Here is a 12,727-nt window from a genome sequence, read left to right as displayed (position 1 = left end):
AGACCTCACCTACAAAAAGATATTGACAAAATTGAACGGGTCCAAAGACGGGCTACAAGAATGGTGGAAGGTCTTAAGCATAAAACGTATCAGGAAAGACTTAATGAACTCAATCTGTATAGTCTGGAGGACAGAAGGAAAAGGGGGGACATGATCAAAACATTTAAATATATTAAAGGGTTAAATAAGGTCCAGGAGGGAAGTGTTTTTAATAGGAAAGTGAACACAAGAACAAGGGGACACAATCTGAAGTTAGTTGGGGGAAAGATCAAAAGCAACATGAGAAAATATTATTTTACTAAAAGAGTAGTAGATCCGTGGAACAAACTTCCAGCAGACATAATTGGTAAACCCACAGTAACTGAATTTAAATATGCCTGGGATAAACATATATCCATCCTAAGATAAAATACAGAAAATAGTATAAGGGCAGACAAGATGGACCATGAGGTCTTTTTCTGCCGTCAGACTTCTATGTTTCTATGTTTCTATTTAGACCATGATTATTGTTTTATGTAACTCGGAATGTTTTACTGTCAATCACAATCAATGTATTTATTGTATATTTGTAAATAAAATATTTTTAAAAAATTTTTAAAAAGGAAAACACATGTTTATGACAGTCTTAGGAACCGTCTGAAACACCGCTCCTCTATCTGTCTCAAGGCAAGTTCACCCACATGCAAATAGACTACTGCCCAAAATATATAAAAATCTGAACCATGGAAACTTCTGAGTATGTGTAGAAGCCAAATTTCCAGCACTGTGCATGTGTCAACATCTTGTTTTCATTTTTTTGCATTTTTTTAAAAAATTGGCATTGCACACATGTTTGCAAGAAAATCACATGTGTGCCCACGAGGTGCACCTACTCAGCGCAGGAGGAAGCAAACCGGTAGCGAGGTAAGTTTGAATTCACCCCTGAGTTTCCTAATAACTTTATTATTTTATGGTTGGGGGTCACCGCTGAAATGAATGAGACTCAGACAGGAGTGCAAGATGGTTCCGTTTATTCAGCTCTCTCGAAAGTGACTTCAGCAAGGAACGCATCTGAGCTGTCAGTGTCAGAACAGCCCTTTTTATACGTTTAAGGCTCGCGCCTAAAAGAAACGGCCGTGCGTCTTAGCCAATCAGACGCGGCCAAGGTTTATTCATAGTTTAAACAGTATTTACAAGGTATTTTCTTTTACAGAGTTTTACATTGGTTATATACAGACTTAACACCCCTCCCTCATTAGTTCAGCCAAACTGTCAATCAGTGAGCCAAGTGACGTAGTCCTCCAATCGATTGGGCCGGCGTGACGTGCGCTCAGACCTGCGCAGATCATTACCGGCTGGTATGTCTATGGTGGAGGTTGGCTCGTCGTTGTCTCCTGTCCGCGGCTGGGCCCAAGTTGGGGCTCTGGCCTGCGGAGACAAGTATGCTGATGGCGCACCGTGCCCAGAAGAGGAGGAAGGCTCGGCGTCGCTGGAGGAAGCATCAGGCCGTGGTAAGTCCTTTTGTAATTCCAAAAGTTCGAGTTGCGAATTAATGTCTGCTTGGGGGGAAGAATTTCCGTTAGCGGCCGGCTCTTCATTTGGTGTTATGCGCCCCCTTAAATGATCGATGTGCCGCCTCCATGTGCGGCCATCTTCCAATTGTACCACATAAGATTTTGGGGCTGTTTGTTGCAATATTTTTCCTTTCAGCCAACTCAACCCCCCGTCAAAATTTCTAGCAAAAACCAGTTGCCCTAGGTACATATTTCTTTCAGGTGCTGTACATGTTTCATTATTTACATTTTGAGTACAATAACGAGGGTGCAACCTGTCCAGGGGGGACCTTATTTTTCGACCCATTAAAATTTCTGCTGGGCTTTTGTTTGTGATGGAATTTGGGGTGATATGCTGCATTAATAAAAATTGATCTAATTTGTGTTGTATTTCCCCTGGGCCTGCCCTGCGCAAGGCTTCTTTGGCCACACGTACATAACGTTCTGCAAGGCCATTAACCCATGGCGAGTAAGGGGATGTGAGTGCGTGTCTGACCCCTAAGTTGCTTAAAAAGCACTCAAATTGTCTGGCAGTTAATTGTGGCCCGTTATCTGAAACTAGGATGTCTGGGCACCCATGTGTGGCAAACAAATGGTATAATGCTTTAATGGTGGCACAAGTAGTAATGTTTTGCATAGCAATGATTTCCACCCATCTGGAGAACGCGTCTACCACAATTAAAAAGTTTTGGGTTCCAATAGGCCCTGCGAAGTCAATATGAATGCGGGACCATGGCCCCGTGGGTCTTTCCCATTCCAGAGGTGTTGTTTTCGGGGGATTGGGCCGTGACTCCTGGCAAGGGTCACAGTTTGCTACCCATTGTTCAATGTCCCTATCTAAACCTGGCCACCACAAATAGCCCCTGGCCAACCCTTTCATTCTGACAATGCCTGGGTGGCCTGCATGCAACATACTTAGTACCTTCTGTTTTAAGGTATTGGGAATGACCACCCTGTCACCCCATAACACGCATCCCTTCAAGTAGGATAATTCCAACCTTTTAGATTTAAATTCTGACAGCCCAGTTTCCTCAGAGTCTCCCAACCAACCTTTTTGAATACAATTGATTATTTTTAACAATAGTAAATCCTTCTTAGTGTGCTCAGCCACCTCTTTGGCAGTGGTCAGGCAGTTTTCCTCAAGGTCAATTAGTAAGACATCCTCTGTGGGGGTTGGATCTGAGACTAACTCGGGCATGGGGCATCTACTTAACCCGTCAGCATGATTTATTGATTTTCCCCCCTTGTGTGTTAGATGGTATTGGTATCCTGACAGGAAAAGGGCCCATCTTATTAATCTAGGGGACATGAAGGGAGGAGTTGGTTTATTGGCAGCTAGAAGACCAAGCAGGGGTTTGTGATCTGTTATCAGTTCAAAACTCCTCCCACAGAGATAATAATGGAATTTCTTAACGCTAGAGACTAGGGCCAATGCCTCTTTGTCTAATTGGCTGTAGTTTCTCTCTGCCATGGACAATGTTTTAGAAAAGAAGGCGATGGGGGCCTCTGTATTGTTTGGCATTATGTGAGCTAATACCCCGCCAACCCCATACGCCGAAGCGTCGCACGTGAGCCTTATTGGCAAAGTTGAGCTATATTGAACCACTACGCTTTTAGAGGTCAATAACTGTTTTATTTTATGAAAAGCTTCGCGCTCCATTGTGCCCCAGGTCCAGGGAACTCCCTTCTGCAGCAGTCGGTGTAGTGGTTCTGCTGCCGTTGCCTTCTGTTTAAGGAAGACAGAATAAAAATTAAGGAGGCCCAGAAATGCTTGGAGTTCTGTCTTATTATTTGGCTCGGGTGCTTTGGTTATGGCCTCTAGTTTGTCTGCTGTGGGGTGTATTCCCTCACTGTCTATTCTATAGCCCAGAAATTCTATGCTACTTGCTCCCCATACACACTTGTCTGGTTTTACTTTTAACCCCTTAGCTTGCAGTCTAGCCAATACTTCTCTGATGCGCATGTTTAATTCTGCTTGGTTTTTTCCTGATATAAATATATCGTCAAAATATGGGGAAGTTCCTTTTATACCTGCCAATAATCGTTCCATGAAACTTTGGAAAATACCTGGGGCGGTACTGACCCCGAATTGCAGGCGGGTGCACCTAAAAGCACCCCTATGGGTCACTATGGTCTGGGCCAGGGATGTGGCCTCATCGACCGGAAGCTGTTGGTATGCCTGTGCCAGGTCGATTTTTTAAAATACTCTCCCTTCCCCCAAGAATGAAGCAATTGTTGGACCACTGGGATCGGGTATGGATGGTGTTGAAGGGCCTTATTGATAGTGGCTTTGTAGTCTGCACAGACCCTTAAGGAGCCATCAGGTTTAACTGGAGTGACAATGGGGGTTTCCCATGGCGCTTGTTCTACAGGGACTAAGATGCCCTGGGCAATCAATTTGTCCAGTTGGATGTCTAGTTTAGGCAATAGTGGTAGGGGTACCCTGCGAGGCTTAAGTCTGACTGGGGGTACCTTGGGATCTAGAGAGAAGGAGATAGGGGCCCCATTATAGGTGCCCAAAGTAGGGCTGAAAACCTCAGGAAATTCTTGGATAAAGTTAGGAATATCAGGTTCAGCATTTACATGACAAAGACCCAGTATTTCAATTCCCAAAGGAGACATCCATGTTAACCCCAGGAGGGAGTGTTTGGCTCCCTCAACCACAATCAGAGGAAGAAAATATTCACAATTTTTAAATTTCACAGGCACCTCTACTTTCCCCAAAACAGGTATGACATTACCTTGAAAATCCCTTATTATTAAAGTTGAGTTAACAAAATCAGTTTTAAGAAAATTTGGCATATACATTTTGAATTTGTCCCAAGGCATAATAGAATGCTTAGAGCCTGTATCTAATTCTAGGTTACAAGGTTTGTTATTTAAAAGTAGTGAGATGATAATCTTGTTCCCTCCTTTAGCAGTTGCGCAATTTACGTAAGTTTGTGCTTTACCTCGTGCGTAGTCACGGTTAGCGGTAGAGTCGTTTCTGCGATTGAAGCCTCTGGAAAATTTGTTGTCTCGCGGTTGTTGTGCCTGGTTGTTGAAACGTTGTTGGCGGGGTGTAGAGAAGGACTCCTCTGGAAGGGGCGCTCTGCAAGCCTCGGTGATGTGCCCGCGTCGATTGCAGCGGCGGCAAATGGCGTCCCTGAAGGGGCAACGCTGTCGTGGGTGATTTCCTCGGCAACCGGGGCATGGGTTGGAGGGGCGTTGGTATCTGGGTTGTCTGGCTTGCTCGGAAGGCAGCAGGAGACAGGTGTCGTCGTCCGTGGCAGCTGGGCTGAGGTCATCTGTGGTTTCGGCGCGGGAAACAGCAACGGAGATTTTGGAGACGGTGTCTTTCTTTTCGTGTTCCTTGAGTTCTTTGGCGGCCGCGTCAGCTACTTCGGCTGTTTGAGCCAGCTTGATGACTGACTGAAGCGTTGGGTCGTCCTCTGTTAGGATTTTGTTCCGGACGGTCGCATTCTTCATCCCAAAGATCAGAGCGTCTGTGAGGCGAGCTTCTGGGCTGTCAAATTTGCACTTTGACAGCACCGTGCGAAGTCTCGTGGCGAATTGATTGATTGTCTCAGACTCACGCTGGGTCATCCTGGAAAATTGATGTCTGTAGACTACGGCAGGCTTCGTTGGTTTGAAATGGTTTGCCAGTCTTGCTTGGAGGTCGTCCCACGGAACGGATTTAGCTGGAAGCGGGTCGGTAAGCGTTTGGACGAGGTCAAAAATCTCAGTCCCGCAATAGTTCAAGAAGATCGCCCGCTTCCTGTCGTCTTCAGCTTCTCCCATTCCTGCCGCTTCTAGGAAGATTTCAAATTTCGCCATGTAGGCGTCCCAAGACGACTTCTCGGGGTCGAAGTAGTCGGGAGCCCGGCCGATCTGGAGGTGATTCATGCTTGACTCGTGGATTCTTCGTTCTCTCGTCGCCAGTGAAATGAATGAGACTCAGACAGGAGTGCAAGATGGTTCCGTTTATTCAGCTCTCTCGAAAGTGACTTCAGCAAGGAACGCATCTGAGCTGTCAGTGTCAGAACAGCCCTTTTTATACGTTTAAGGCTCGCGCCTAAAAGAAACGGCCGTGCGTCTTAGCCAATCAGACGCGGCCAAGGTTTATTCATAGTTTAAACAGTATTTACAAGGTATTTTCTTTTACAGAGTTTTACATTGGTTATATACAAACTTAACAACCGCAACATGAGGAACTGTATTAAAGGGCATTAGGAAGGTTGAGGACCACTGGCGTAGAGTATCTCAATGCTGCAACCTAGGGGAGACTGAGATTTTGGCAGCCAAGTTCTGGGAATCCTAACCAAGCATTTGTGGTTTGGCTGTGCTGGTTTGTCCACACAGATTGCTTCCTCTGGAATCTGGCCTCGTCTTTCCAAATGTATGAGTTTCAAAAACATAATTCCACTCTCTCAAACCTCCAGAACAAATAAACAAACTGTTGTACAGAACTGCAGTCTAGCGATTGGCTTTCTTTTTTGTTCAAATTGACCCTGTGTTTTTATGTTCTATTTCTACATTTCTTCTGACAAGTAGTGACACACCTTCCTTGGCCTGGATGGGGTCTGGTCTTCTCCATTTAAATAATTCAGGTAAAATGCAGACAGTAGGCTATCCTATTGCCAGCTCACAAAATTGTTGAGGGTAACAACTAGGTAAGATGGAGGCAATACAGCTTTATTAAAAGAAACATGGACAGAAAACCTGACCAGATAAGCTGATTCTATTTTTTTTAATAGTGTTTCAGTAATGGAATCTTGCAGGTTCGAAAGAACAATTCTCCAGCCACCATCTTTACAGCCCAATAATTTGAGGAGGTTTAGCCCAAAGCCTCTTGTTCTACTTATTCTTCAGGTTTTAGCTATGCTCCCTTCTATCTCACTGTTCTTTAGGCAGCATTTCTTTATCCAATCTCCCAAGGTCATTTGCACATGCCGTACATCAAATGTAGGCATCTTTTTTTCTCTGTAGGTTATCCTCATTGTTTCTCCAGCTGCTCTAAGAAATAAGATTGGGCTATGCTTGTTGGTTTCTTAATCTCAGGCTTCTTATTCTTTCCTTGCTCTGTGCTACTCAATGCAAAAGCTTTCATTTATTTCCTGTTTTGTGGGAGTTTCTGAAATGCAGCTGTTTGAAATCCAGTTAAATTACAGATTGCAAGGCATAGATTTGTTAAAGGGAAGATCAGAGCTATCTGTCCTGCTTTGGTACAGGTAATCCTTGAATTGCAACCATCTGTTTAGCTATTGCTCAAAATTAAAACAGTATTGAGGAAAATTGACTTCTGACCAGTATTTATTTACTTACTTATTTGTTTGTTTGTTTGCTTGCTTGTTTACTTACCTACCTACCTACCTACCTACCTACCTACCTACCTACCTATCTATCTATCTATCTTACCTACCTACCTACCTACCTACCTACCTATCTATCTATCTATCTTACCTACCTACCTATCTATCTTACCTACCTACCTACCTACCTATCTCACCTACCTACCTACCTACCTACCTACCTATCTTACCTACCTACCTACCTACCTACCTACCTACCTACCTACCTACCTACCTATCTACCTATCTATCTATCTATCTATCTATCTATCTATCTATCTATCTATCTATCTATTTATTTATTAGATTTGTATGCCGCCCCTCTTATAATCATGCAACCAAACTTGGTGTACTGAGCAACCAGCATATATTTATAATGGATGTCCCATCCAAACTCATGTGATCACCTTTTGTGATGTTGCCAGCCAACTGAAAAGCAAAGTCAATGGGTGAAATCATATCTGCTTATTGATAACGTGATTCACTTACGACAATGATGGCGAACCTATGGCATGGGTGCCACAGGTGGCATGTGGAGCCATATCTGCTGGCATGTGAGCCATTGCCCTAGTTCAGCTCTAGTGTTCATGTGTGTGCCAGCCAGCTGATTTTTGGCTTACATGTCCGGGAGGGTGGTTTTGGCTTCCAGAGAGCATCCAGAGGGATGGAAGAGGGCGTTTTTACTCTCCCCCAGCTCCAGGAAAGCATTTGGAGCCTGGGGAGGGCAAAACACAAGTCTACTGGACCCAGAAGTTGGGAAACAGGCCGTTTCCAGCCTCCAGAGAGCCTCTATGGGATGGGAAAGCTGTTTCCGCCCTCCCCAGGCATTGAATTATGGATGTGGGCACTCACACATGCATGATAGAATGCGTGCACAGTTTTTTGACACCCGAGGAAAAAAAAGGTTTGCCATCACTGACTTAAGATTTGCAGGGACTCCAGTAACAACAGTGAAAGAAACATCATAAAATTGTGTGCAGCTCATTTAACAGCTGCCTTGTTTAGCCGGGCAACATCTGTAGTTACAAGCCAAGGACTATATGTGATTTTGTTTTTCAATTTTCCCATCATGTATTAAAAATCCGGGCTTTGCTCAAATTTACAGCACAGCTCTAATCCAATCCCCCCAGTCCTTCTATTCAGCGTTCTCTGTTTTATGAGAGATTAGTAGAGATTAGTACATTCACCGACAATTAAGGCATTCATAATAAATACATTTGTGTGGATCAGCTTGACTTATCTCAATACAGCAACACAAAAACAGCCCCACAAAAGGAACCAGGAAAGCTTCTTTTTTTTAAAAAAAATGTCCCGTGGATAACTAAAAACTATGTCAAGTCAAAATAACAATTTCAGACACCTTCCATCTATTTCCAGCAATGGAAGGATATTGGTTTCAGCAGACTGCTGGGGTGGCTTGAATACATCTCAGCTCTGGTATGGCAGGCGTGTTTATGATAGCATTATCAGCTAGGCTTTTCCCGATATCACTGACCAGTAAGCGGATGCAAAGCTAAGCTTTCAGGCTCCAAGTTCCACAGTTGATAAATGACTTTGCTATTTGATTTCTAAACACAGTTGCTGCCATGCTGGAGAAATTCCTCCTTTCAAAGAGGTGACAGTACTGGCGGTGTAATCTTGTCTAAACAAGGTTACGGTTTGGAGTATTTCATCTACTGACATCATAGGGCACCTTCCCCACACCTCTGTTTGGCCCCATCGTTATAGTGATAAATGTTGGAAGGATGGATAAGTTGAAGGAAAGTAGGAATGTGTTTTGCAAACATGAAAAGCAATCTATCATTTTTCTAAAAAATAATAATAATAATAGGTGGAAATGAATAGGAATATTCTTATTCTTAAACGATGAAATATTTACCTTAGGACTTAGTATGTGACTTCTAAAAAACCCAGAGAATTAGAGCTATGGAGTTTCAAACATGCTTTCTCCAAAAGGCAATTGGTTCTCTAATTCCTCCTCCTTCTCTTCCTCTTCTTCTTTTCCCTCCTCCTTCTCCTCTCCCACCTCCCTTCTTTCTTTGAAATCATTTCATTTCTTTTTCAAGAGTCTATGGAGATTCTCAGTCAACCATGTCATTCGTAAGATGCTTTTTCAAGAGGCAACTGGACTTTATAGAATTCCAGGAAGTCCAGTTGCCCCTTGAAAAAGCACCTTTGGGACTTCTTATCCAAGAAGCTTCTTGATGGTGAGACCACACTTGGAGTACTGTGCACAGTTCTGGTCACCGCACCTCAAGAAGTATATAATGAAACTGGAAAAGGTGCAAAAAATGGCAACAGGAATGATCAAAGAAATGGAATACCTCCCTTATGATACCAGGTTGCAACGTCTTGGTCTCTTCAGTCTTGAAAGACGGCGTTTAAGGGCTGACTTGATTGAAGTGTATAAAATCATGCATGGGATAGAAAAGGTGGATAGAGAAAACTTATTTTCTCTATCACACAATACTAGGACAAGGGGGCACTCCCTAAAGCTCATGGGTAAGAATGTAAGGACAAATCAAGGGAAATATTTCTTCACCCAGAGGGTTGTTTGTTTATGGAATTCAGTTCCAGAAGAGGTTGTGACAGTTGTCAGCCTTGACAGCTTCAAGGCAGGATTAAACAGATTCATGGATGCCAAGGGTATTGTTGGTTATTGGAACGGATGTCTATGTGCCATGTCTATGTGCCGCCTCTATGTTGGTTGAGGCAGGTAGGATTCCCTTGAGTACCATTTGTTGGGGGTCGGGGGAAAGGGAGGTTTTTGCCTTCTTTTTCTGCTCAAGATCCCCATGGACAATTGGTGGGCCACTGTGTGACACAGAATGCTGGACTCGATGGGCTTTGGCCTGATTCAGCATGGCTCTTATGTTCTTATGCTCTTATGTTGGATGACAAGGGCAACATTTTAAAGGAAAATAAACAAACATATAAGAAATTCTATTTGCTTTTTAGAAAAAGCACCTTTGGACAACCATGTTGATTCATGATCCTTGCAGATGATTGAGAATCTGCATAGACATAGAGCTATGGAGTATCTATCTGAAAAATAGTGGGAAATTATCGTAGTTGACAACTTGATATATCAGAGCTGGTCAGCATTTATCAGAAAGTTTTTCCCTAAAGTATCTACCCTGTTTCCCCGATAGTAAGACACCCCCGATTGTAAGACGTATCGGGGGTTTCAGGGGGGTCGGCTAATATAAGCCGTACCCCGAAAGTAAGACATATGTCTTACTTTCGGGGAAACACGGGGGTATTGCCGGGGGGGAGCCCGATGACGTCGCTTCCAAGCTCCCCACGCGCCCCTCGCCTTCGCCTTGCCGCCACCGCCTCTTCCCCCGCTTGGCAAAGCGAAGGACGGCGCTGGTCCGAATCGAGCCGAGCGGGCGGTGGCTTGCAGCGAAGGCGCTCGTCCCAGCAACCGAGTCCTGCCGAGGCTCGGCTGCAAGCGGCCAGCGAGGCCTACCAGCTCCGAGGCGAGCGGCTGGAGCTGCGCCCTCCTTCGCCCACCTCCTTTCCGGCAGGCAGGTGGGGCTGCCCAACTGCGCAGAGCGGCTCCTCTCCTCCAGACACACGCTTCCCCGACACGCGTCTGTGGCTCCACACATGCACGCCTCTTGGAGCCCTGAGGTTGAACTTGGAAAACGGCTCACGAGGCTCCTGTCCCGCGGCTGCCCTTCTGGACTCTGGGGAGATGCCTTCGGGAACGCGACCCTTTCAATTTTTTTCCAATGTAAGACACACCCCGAAAGTAAGACGTAGTGGGGCTTTTGGGGGTAAAAAGAAAGTAAGACACTGTCTTACTTTCGGGGAAACACGGTAATAGAATTTATATTCAGGTAATCAGCTTTCACATGGGATGTACTTAGTTCAGAGCAGTATCCATGCTATGAATAGGCAGCATTAAACTTAATACATGTTTTTTACAGGGCAAGATTGCTGGAAATCCAAGAGAACCTGTAGCAATTAGAATAAACTATACTGGTTGACAGGACCTATAATCCAGGACCTGGAATAGAATAGGTTGGTATATTACTCTGGTATAGAAGGTTGTCCAGTGCAAGTAAAGAATCTTCATAACTGTATTCTGCCTTGAACATCTGCATGGCTTTTTCAGTGGAATAGACTGGTTTAACTGATGTATTCAAAAGAAAGATGATTCCCAAACTTCATTGTTTGGGATGAGAAGTTAAGTTTAAGTTTATTAGATTTGTATGCCGCCCCTCTCTGAAGACTCGGGACGGCTCACAGCATAACAGTAATATAATACAATAATAAAAATTAAATAAATTTAAGAAAGCATCAATAACATAATAAAATTCCTAACTATGCAATCAAATACATTCAACCTAATCTATCATACAGTAAGGCCAAAAACATAATAAAAAAAGGGGGGGGAAGGTGGTAATTTTCCCCACATCTGGTGACAAAAGTAGGTCTTCAGCATTTTACAGAAGGCGAGAATGGTGGGGGCTGTTCGAATCTCTGGAGGGAGTTGATTCCAGAGGGCTGAGGCCGCCACAGAGAAGGCTTTTCCCCTGGGTCCCGCCAGCCTACATTGTTTGGTCGATGGGACACGGAGAAGGCCAACTCTGTGGGACCTAATCGGCCGCTGGGATTCGTGCGGCAGGAGGCAGTCTCTGAGATATTCTGGTCCGATGCCATGTAGGGCTTTATAGGTCATAACCAACACTTTGAATTGTGACTGGAAACTTATCGGCAGCCAGTGCAGGCTGCAGAGTGTTGGTGAAACGTGGGCAGATCTTGGAAGCCCCATGATGGCTCTCATGACCGCGTTCTGCACGAAAAACTAAGGTAGTCCTCAACTTACAACCACAATTGAGCCCAAAATTCCCATTACTAAGCAAGATAGTTGTTAAGTAAAATTTTGCCCCATTTTACAATCTTTCTCACCATAGCTGTTAAGTGAATTACCATAGTTTGATAAATTAGTAGCAACACTGTTAAGTAACCCTGGTTTTCCCAATGACTTTGCTTGTCAGAAGGTCACAGAAGGGGGATCATGTGACCCTGTGACACTGCAATTGTCATAAATATGAGTCAGATGCCACATGGCCAGGGGGAATTTTGTAATGATCATAATTGTGAAAAACAGTCATAAGTCACTTTTTTCAATGCCATTGTAACTTCGAATGGGGCCTGAATGAACTCTTGCAAGTCGAGCATTACATGTACTCCTTTAATACATAATTTTCTTTAAAAATAATTACAAATTTTAACTTATACATAAATAGAAAAGAGTAACATAGAAGCAAAAAAGAAATAAAGAAAAAGAGATAGTAAAGAAGGAAAAGCGAAGCAAGGAAGGAATAATAAAGAATTGGCTTCTGATTTTGTTAACAGCAATTCTAAGTACGTTTATATTTTATCTCTCTCTCTCTCTCTAAAGTTCCACTGAAGTTTCCTTCTTTTTCTAGTTTACTCTTTATAATTGTCAAATCCACAAACCTTTGGTTCCTGGGATTTTTTTATTTTTTTTTAAGTCCTTAAGGGATTTCCAACTCCTAATTAATGTAGTGGTTGATATATTTTTTTCTACACAAATGGAGATGTGGAAATACTGATGGAGAGGTGTCTCTGCACATCAACACACTGAATATTTTGGCTTCTAATAATTTCTCAGGAGGGTTTTTTTTTTTTTTTTGGGTGAGGAGGTTTGCGTTTCGTGGAGCTCTCAAATTAAGATTTCTTAGCAGATGATGCCATCACCTTCTTGCTACTTGTCTAACTGCCATTGTCAGCCTATTTCTCTTGGGAAATGAAGCAGATGCAAAGGTTGGTTGACAGCTTCCCAGCAGAAGTGAACTGTTGTCTTGACAAGGCTCTGCCTCTGTCAAA

Source organism: Erythrolamprus reginae, chromosome Z (assembly GCF_031021105.1).
Source record: "Erythrolamprus reginae isolate rEryReg1 chromosome Z, rEryReg1.hap1, whole genome shotgun sequence".
NCBI classification, from domain to species: domain Eukaryota; kingdom Metazoa; phylum Chordata; class Lepidosauria; order Squamata; family Dipsadidae; genus Erythrolamprus; species Erythrolamprus reginae.
The sequence above is the reverse complement of the archived record's forward strand: the minus strand, read 5'-3'. Positions refer to the sequence as shown.